We start from the raw sequence: 9,579 nt of genomic DNA, 5'->3' as shown, positions 1-9,579 counted from the left end.
AGCTCCTATTGGGATTTGTCAGCACATTCGGGCGGTGTTGCTGGATTTGTTTTAACCTGTCGAAGTGTCTTGAAGAACCGAGATACCGAGTCTGATCGAAACGTCTCGGGAGGAGGTCTATTCCTTCGTTGACCGTGAGAGCTTGTCATGGGCTAAGTTGGGACTCCCCTGCAGGGATTTGAACTTTCGAAAGCTGTGCCCGCGGTTATGGGCAGATGGGAATTTGTTAATGTCCGGTTGTAGATAACTTGAACCTTAATTTAATTAAAATGAATCAACTGTGTGTGTTACCGTGATGGCCTCTTCTCGGCGGAGTCCGGGAAGTGGACATGGTGTTGGAGTAATGCTTGCCGCAGGATTTCCCTTTAGTTATTCGACCGCGCTTTGCTTTCTCTTCTCGCTCTCTTTTGCGAATAGGTTAGCCACCATATATGCTAGTCGCTTGCTGCAGCTCCACTCATATTTACCTTACCTTACCTATAAGCTTAAATAGTCTTGATTGCGAGGGTGCGAGATTGCTGATTCCCTGTGGCTCATAGATTACTATTACACCAGATGTAGGGCCTGATGATTCCGCTCCAGATGGCGCGCTTGAGCTCAAGTGGGAGTTCAACGAGGACTCTCAACGATACTATGTGTCTTTCCCTGATGATCAGTAGTGGTGCCCTGTTGGGGGTGATCGGGACCGTGTCGCATGTTGGGTTATCTTTTATTTTGGTGCTGTAGTCGGGCCATGAGTGTTTGGATGATGTAATGTTATTTATGTACTTGATTGATGTGGCGAGTGTAAGCCAACTATGTTATCTCCCCTTTTATTATCTATATTACATGGGATGTTGTGATGATTGCCTAACTTGCGACATATGCCTTCAATGCGATTATGTCTCTAAGTCGTGCCTCGACACGTGGGAGCTATAGTCGCATCGATGGTGTTACAATGCTGTTGAAGATGTTGATGGAGATTGACCCCCTCTCGATGAGAGGATCATTGGTGATGACGATGGTGATCATTTCCCCCTCCTGGAGTGAAGTTTCCCCGATAGAATAGGTCCGCCAGAGCCCTAGATTGGTTTTCCCAAGTTCCGCCTCGAGACAGCGATGCTTCATCCCGAAAGCTTCCTTTTTATTTCATTTTCTAGGTCAAAACACACCATATAGCAGAAGATGGGCATCAGGGGTCTGCCAGGTAGCCCACAAGGGAGGCGGGCGCGCCCAGGGGGTAGGGCTCCCCCACCCTTGTGGATGGCTCGTGGCCCCCCTCTGGTGCTTTCTATGCCCAATTTTTTTACATATTCCAAAATAATTTTCCGTGAAGTTTCAGGACTTTTGGAGTTGTGCAGAATAGGTCTCCAATATTTGCACCTTTTCCAGTCCAGAATTCCAGCTGTTGGCATTCTCTCTCTTCATGTAAACCTTGTAAAATAAGAGAGAAAGGCATAAGTTTTGTAATATAATGTGTAATAACAACTCATAATGCAATAAATAACAATATAAAAGCATGATGCAAAATGGACATATCAACTCCCCCAAGCTTAGACCTCGCTTGTCCCCAAGAGAAAGCCAAAATCGAAAAATATGTCCACATGTTTAGAGATAGAGGTGTCGATAAAATAAAATATGGACATGAGGGCATCATTATGATCTTTAGGACAACAACATATAATGTCGTCTAATTTCTTATGCTAAAGTAACAATTCGTTCAGAAGGTAAAGTATGAATCAGAAATTTATTGAAAACTAAGAAACTATGATCTCAGGCATCGAAGCAATTGCAATTTATCATAACATCGGAAATAGTCAATATAAGAGCTTTTCAGGGAGTCCATATACTCAACTATCATTTAGTCTTTCACATTTCTAATACTCACGCAATACTTATGGGTTCAAATCTTCAATAAGACATGGAGAAATATAGGGGCTTATAGTTTCGCCTCGCAACCTTTTACCTCAAGAGTAATGTCAACAATAATACTTTATGATAATTTACATCCAAGTTGATATATATATAAATATATATAAATATACAAATATATATATATATATCCAACATATAGTGATTGCCAAAGAAAAGGTGTAAAATGAAAGGTGAAGATCACCATGACTCTTGTATAAGGGTAGAATATAAAAGTAAAAGATAGGCCCTTCGCAGATGGAAGCAGAGGTTGTCATGCGCTTTTATGGTTGGATGCACAAAATCTAAATGCAAAAGAACGTCACTTTATATTGCCGCTTGTGATAAAGAACTTTATTATGCAATCTGTCGCTTTTATTTCTTCCATATCACAAGTTTGTATAAAGCTTATTTTCTTCACACTAATAGATCATACATATTTAGATAGTATTTTTTATTGCTTGCACCGATGACAACTTATTTGAAGGATCTTACTCAATCCATAGGTAGGTATGGTGGACTCTCATGGCAAAATTGGTTTAAGGGTGTTTGGAAGCACATGTAGTATCTCTACTTAGTGCAAAGAATTTGTCTAGCATGAGGGAGAAAAGCAAGCTCAACATGTTGGAGGATCCACGACAATATAACTTCTATTCGGATATAAGAAAACATAACCCATTATGTTGTCTTCCTTGTCCAACATCAACTTTTTAGCATGTCATATTTTAATGAGTGCTCACAATTACAAAAGATGTCCAAGATAGTATATTTATATGTAAAGCCTCTCTTTCTTTATTACTTCCTATTAATTGCAACAATGACCAAAACTATGTTTGTTGGATTCTGGGTTCCGCTCACCCTTGAGAGGTTCGAACACTGGGGTGCGTGAGAAGAACTCGCCCTCCCCGACATGTCTGCTCGTCGATCCTACATCCTAGTTCGACGAACCCAGCAACCAAGAGACACGGCAGTTTACCCAGGTTCGGGCCACCTTGCGGTGTAAAACCCTACTCCTGCTTTGTGGTGGATTAGCCTCAAGGGGCTGTGGATGAACTAGTACAATGGATGAACAGCCTCAGGAGGAGAGGTGTTCTTGGGCTCAATGAGCTGGTGTGCTGGTCAGGGTTGAATGGATCCGTCCCCTCTATGGTGGTGGCTAGGTCCTATTTATAGTGCCCTTGGTCCTCTTCCAAATGTTGGCAGGAAGGGATCCCACAACTGCCAAATTCAAAGGGCGACAACTAGTACAAGTTATCCTGACAAAAGTAGTCTTCACGTGCAAAAGCTCCTGGTCGTGACGCCGCGGTGGGCTCTGCAATGACCTCCGTCCGGTCGTCCTTGAGGTCTTGGTCTTATTGCACCAAAATGGAAACCTTTTCCTGATGCCTCGGGACTCCATGCCTGTGCTTGCCTCCTTAGCACCAAAGAGGAAACTGGTACACTGCACCCATTGCCGCCCCCTTGGCCTTGGTCGTCATGGCTCACATCATATGAACCTCGCGAGGTGCACCTTGCAGCGATATCTCTGCACCTCGGGAGCCAGCCTGGTGAGGCTTCCCCCTAGGGAGGTCTTGGTGTCGTCTGCCTCGCGAGGCTTGGCCCCTTGCAAGGGTCTTGGGTTGTTGTTGTTGAAGCTGGGTCGTACCAGGCCGCTGGCAGAGCCATGCCATGGGCCGCAGGTAGGCAAGTCTAGGTACCCCCGTTCCTAGAACGCCGACAATGTTTATCAACTCTCACCAACTTTTATTCATCATACTCTTTATATGTGAAGTCATTACTCCCCATAAGATCAATATATGGTCTTTTTATTTCTTTTTATTCTTTCTCTTATTTTATTCCCTCAAGATCATAACAAGAAAGCAAAGCCCTCAACTCAAAACTACTCTTTATTATATATAACTCGCGGACTCGATTACATAGATAGATCTCGAAACAAAACTCAAAGCTAGATCATACTAAAAACTTCATTCTACTAGATCAAGAAATAACCAAAAGGATCGAACTAAGAAAAACGATAAAGGTAAAGGTGTTATGGTGATACGATACCGGGGCACCTCCCCCAAGCTTGGCAGTTGCTAAGGGGAGTGCTCATACCCATGTATTTATGTCTCTTTCTTCAGAGGTGGTGATGATGGAGGTGTTGATGTAGTAGACTTGTCATCCATCTTCCAAGGCATAGGCTCGCCATCATTGAATGATGAATGAGTCTCTGAGATCCTCATATCTGCAGCCAAACTCATCCTCTTAAATATGTATTCATATTCATAGTTTTGGTTTTGCAGGTCATAGATCTGGGCTTGGAGATGCTCTATTTTCTCATGAAGCTTGAAGATGGCCTCCCCGATGTTCTTGGAATCTAGCTTGTGATGGTTGGTGAACTCCGCGATCATTATGTGATTGGTGTTGAGTCCATGTTCCACCATCCCTTGGCACTTGAAAACTTACTGCTCCATTCCTTCGAGTCTTGTCTCCATGCTTACGGTCTTCTTCGCCCCCTCAACATCGAGGATGTGCCGCACCCCCTCACGCATATCAATGGCTTGAGGGTGTTGCAGCACCTCCACAAAGTAGGGTTTGATGACCTTCTCAAAAAACTTGCCCTTGGGGGCGCTTGGAGACGTCATGGTGATCTAGATCTATCAGAAAAACAGCTCGAAACAAGAACAGAAGATTTTGTTGTGGTACGATGGTCAAAACCTTCGGGAGATTATATAATGAATTTTTACCGACCAAAAGAAGTGTTGTACAAGAAAATGGAGTCTGGAGGGCACAAGAGGTGGCCACAAGTCAGGGGGCACGCCCAGGGGGGTAGGGTGCGCCCTCCACCCTTGTGGTCTCCTCGTGCATCTTTTGGACTACTTTTAATTTTCCTAATTTTTTAAATATTCCAAAACGGAGAAAAATTACCATTGAAAACATTTTGGAGTTGGTTTACTTACCGTACCACATACCTATTCCTATTTGGAGTCTGAAAAGTTCTGGAAAGTATCCCTTATGTACTCCTCTGGTGTTATGGTATTAATTATATTGGTCTCAACATTTATGGGAGTACGTGAGATATAATGTTTGATTCTTTGACCGTTTACCACCTTCGGATTTGTGCCTTCGGTGTTGTTTACCTTGATGGCACCGGAACGATAGACCTCCTTGATAATGTAAGGACCCTCCCATTTAGAGAGAAGTTTTCCCGCAAAAAATCTTAAATGAGAGTTGTATAGAAAAACACGATCAGCTACATTAAACACACGCTTTCATATCCTTTTGTCATACCATCTTCTAACCATTTCTTTAAACAACTTGGCATTCTCATAGGCTTGGGTTCTCCATTCATCAAGTGAGGTAATGTAAAATAACCTCTTCTCACCGGCAAGTTTGAAATCATAATTGAGCTCTTTTATTGCCCAACAAGCTTTATGTTCTAGTTCAAGAGGTAAGTGCCATGCTTTTCCATAAACAATTTTATACGGAGACATACCCATAGGGTTCTTATATGCAGTTCTATAAGCCCATAATGCATCATCAAGTTTCTTAGACCAATTCTTTCTAGATCTATTAATAGTATTTTGCAAAATCAATTTAATCTCTCTATTTCTTATCTCTACTTGACAACTAGACTGAGGATGATAAGGAGGTGCAATTCTATGGTTAACATCATATTTAGCAAGCATTTTGCGGAAAGCACCATGAATAAAATGTGAACCACCACAAGTCATTAAATATCTAGGCACTCCAAACCTCGGAAAAATAACTTCTTTAAGCATCTTAATAGAAGTGTTATGATCAGCACTAATATTTGGAATAGCTTCTACCCACTTAGTAACGTAATCAACAGCAACTAAAATATGTGTATACCCATTAGAGGAAGGAAAAGGTCCCATATAATCAAAGCCCCAAACATCAAACGGTTCAATAACAAGTGAATAATTCATAGGCATTTCCCGACGACTACTAATATTACCAATTCTTTGGCACTCATCACACGCCAAGACAAACTTACGACCATCCTTGAAGTGAGTAGGCCAATAAGAATGAGATTGTAATACCTTATGTGCAGTTCTATCTCTAGTGTGGTGTCCTCCGTAGGCCTCGGAGTGGCACTTGCGTAGGATCTATTCCTCTTAATGCTCAGGTACACAATGTCTAATAACACCATCTACTCCTTCTTTATAAAGATGTGGGTCATCCAAAAGTAATGTCTTGAATCATAGAAAAACTTTTTATTTTGCTGGTATGTGAAACTAGGTGGTATAAATTTAGCAACAATGTATTTAGCATAATCAAGATACCACGGAGTATTACGAGAAGCACTTATGACACCTAATTGCTCATCAGGAAAGCTATCATCAATAGGCAGGGGTCATCAAGAACCTTTTCTAACCTAGACAAGTTGTCTACAACGGGGTTCTCAGCTCCCTTTCTATCAATAATATGTAAATCTAATTCTTGTAACGAAAGAACCCATCTAATAATTCTAGGTTTAGCATCTTTCTTTTCCATAAGATATTTAATCGCAGCATGATCATTGTGAACAGTTAATTTGGAATCAACAATATAAGATCTTAACTTATCACAAGCGAAAACGACTGCTGGAAATTCTTTTTCGGTAGTAGCATAATTTCTCTGGGCACTGTCTAGAGTTTTACTAGCATAATGGATAACATTAAATTTCTTATCAACTAATTGTCCTAGAACAGCACCAACAATAGAATCACTAGCATCACACATAATTTCAAAGGGTAAATTCCAATCAGATAGCTGAACAATAGGTGTAGAAATCAAGGCTTTCTTAAGTATTTCAAATGCTTTTACACAATCATCATCAAAAACAAAAGGAACATCTTTTTGCAAGAGATTAGTGAGAGGCCTTGAAATTTTAGAGAAGTCTTTAATAAACCTCCTATAGAAACCAGCATGAACATGAAACTTGTTATACCTTTGATATCTTTAGTACACGGCATCTTTTCAATAGCATCTACTTTAGCATTGTCAACTTCAATACCTGTTTCAGAAAAATTATGCCCCAAGACAATACCTTCATTAACCATAAAGTGGCATTTCTCCCAATTCAAGACAAGATTAGTTTCTTCACATCTCTGCAAAACTCGACTAAGGTTACTTAAGCAATCAACAAAAGAAGTTCCTTAGACGGAGAAATCATGCATGAAAACCTGAACAATCTTTTCACGAAAATCAGAGAATATAACAGTCATACATCTTTGAAAGGTAGAAGGTGCATTGCATAAACGAAAGGCATACGTCTATAAGCAAAAGTACCGAAAGGGCAAGTAAAAGTGGTCTTTTCTTGCTCCTCTTTGACACAGGTATTTGAGAGAAACCAGAATAATCATCTAGAAAGCAAAAAATAGGTATGTTTGGATAATCTTTCTAGCATTTTATAAATAAAAGGTAGAGGGTAATGATCTTTTCTAGTAGCTTTATTCAATTTGTGAAAATCAATTACCATTCTATAACCTGTAACAATTCTGTGTGGAATCAATTCATTCTTATCATTAGGAACAACAGTAATACCTCCCTTCTTAGGGACACAATGAACGGGACTTACCCATCTACTATCAGCAATAGGATAAATTATACCTACCTCCATAAGCTTTAGTATTTCGTTTCTTACCACTTCTTTATTCTTGGGATTTAATCATCATTGATGATCAACAACTGGTTTAGTATCAGGCTTCAAACTAAATTTGTGCTGACTAGAGTGGGACTAATGCCATTAAGATCATCAAGAGTATATCCAATGGCGACACGGTGCTTCTTCAGAGTTTTAAATAATTTATTTTCTTCATGCTCTGAAAGGTTAGCACTAATAATAACAAGATATATCTTCTTTTCATCGAGATAAGCATATTTCAAAGTATCAGGTAATTGTTTAATCTCAAACACGAGATCACCCGTGGGTGGAGGAGGATCCCCAAGGATTTCAACAGGAAACTAGTGTTTCAAAACAGGCCCTCGATTAAAGAATATTTCATCAAATTCCTTTCATTCATAAACATATTATTTTCATGGTCTAGCAAATATTGTTCTAAAGGATCAGTAGGAGGCACGACAATAGAATCAAGACCAATAATTTCATCCTTAATAGACAATTCCTTATATCATGAGGTTGTCTACAAAATTTAGAGAAATTAAAATCATGAGACATATCCCCAAAACTTACAGTAACATTTTCTTTCTCACAGTCTATCTTAGCACTAACAGTATTCAAGAAAGGTCTACCAAATATAATGGGACAAAAGTCATCTTGTGGGGAAGCGAGAACAAGAAAATCAGTAGGGTATTTTATTTTCCCACAAAAGACTTCAACATGTCTAACAAACCCAATTAGTGATATAGTATCTCTATTGGCAAGAATAATAGTAACATCATTATATTCTATCTCAGCAGGAGCAATATAAGTCAAAAATTCTTGATATAAGGACAAAGGAATTGCACTCACACTAGCACCCACATCACATAAGCCGTGGTTACAATGATCTCCTATTTTAACAGAAACAACAGGCCTGCCAACAACAGGTCTATGTTTATCTTTAATATCGGGTTTAGCAATTCTAGCAGCTTCATCATAGAAATAAATAACATGCCCATCAATATTATCTACCAAGAGATCTTTAACCAAAGAAATACTAGGTTTTACTTCAATTTGCTCAGGGTGTGTAGGTGTTCTAGTATAACTCTTACGAACCACAGTTGAAGCTTTAGCATGATCCTTTATTCGAACAGGAAAAGGTGGTTTCTCAATATAAGCAATAGGAACAATAGGATCAACATTATAAGTAATAGTTTCTTCTTCAACTTTAATAGGTTATACCACATTGACTTCAATGGGAGAATGATATTTAAACCACTTCTCCTTAGGGAGATCAACATGAGTAGCAAAAGATTCACCGAAATAAGCTACTATCTTAGAGTCAAGTCCATATTTAGTGCTAAAATCACGAAAAGCATCGGTATCCATAAAAGATTTAACACAATCAAACTTATGGTTTATACCTGAATCCTTACCTTCGTTGAGTTCCCAATCTTCAGAGTTGCGTTTAATTCTTTCCAATAAATTCCATTTGAATTCAATAGTCTTCTTCATAAAAGAACCAGTACAAGAAGTATCGACCACGGATTGATAATTACGAGAAAGCCGAGCATAAACATTCTGAATAATAATTTCCCTTTAGAGCTCTTGATTGGGGCATAAATATAGCATTGAATTAAGCCTCCCCCAAGCTTGAGCGATACGTTCTCCTTCACGAGGCCAAAAATTATAAATGTAATTTCGATCACGATGGACCAGATGCGTAGGATAAAACTTTTCATGAAATTCCAATTTCAATCAGTTGTAGTACCAAGATCCAATATCATCACATAGCCTATACCATGTCAATGCCTTTCCCTTCAAAAATAAAGGGAAAACCCTCGTCTTGACATCATCCTCGGGAAAACCTGCAAGCTTAAATAATCCACAAACTTCATCCACATAGATTAGATGCATATCAGGATGTAATGTTCTGTCTCCTGCATAAGGATTAGCTAGCAGTTAATCTGTCATACCAGAAGGAATTTCATAATAAATATTTTCAGTAGGTGCAGCAGGTTGAGGAGCCACTCTTTGCTCTTTCGATCGAGGTGAAGATACCCCAAACAAGCTCCTCAAAGGATTATTTTCCATAGTAGCAA

This window comes from Triticum urartu, chromosome 3 (genome assembly GCF_003073215.2).
Source record: "Triticum urartu cultivar G1812 chromosome 3, Tu2.1, whole genome shotgun sequence".
NCBI lineage: Eukaryota > Viridiplantae > Streptophyta > Magnoliopsida > Poales > Poaceae > Triticum > Triticum urartu.
Note: the sequence above shows the minus strand (reverse complement) of the source record.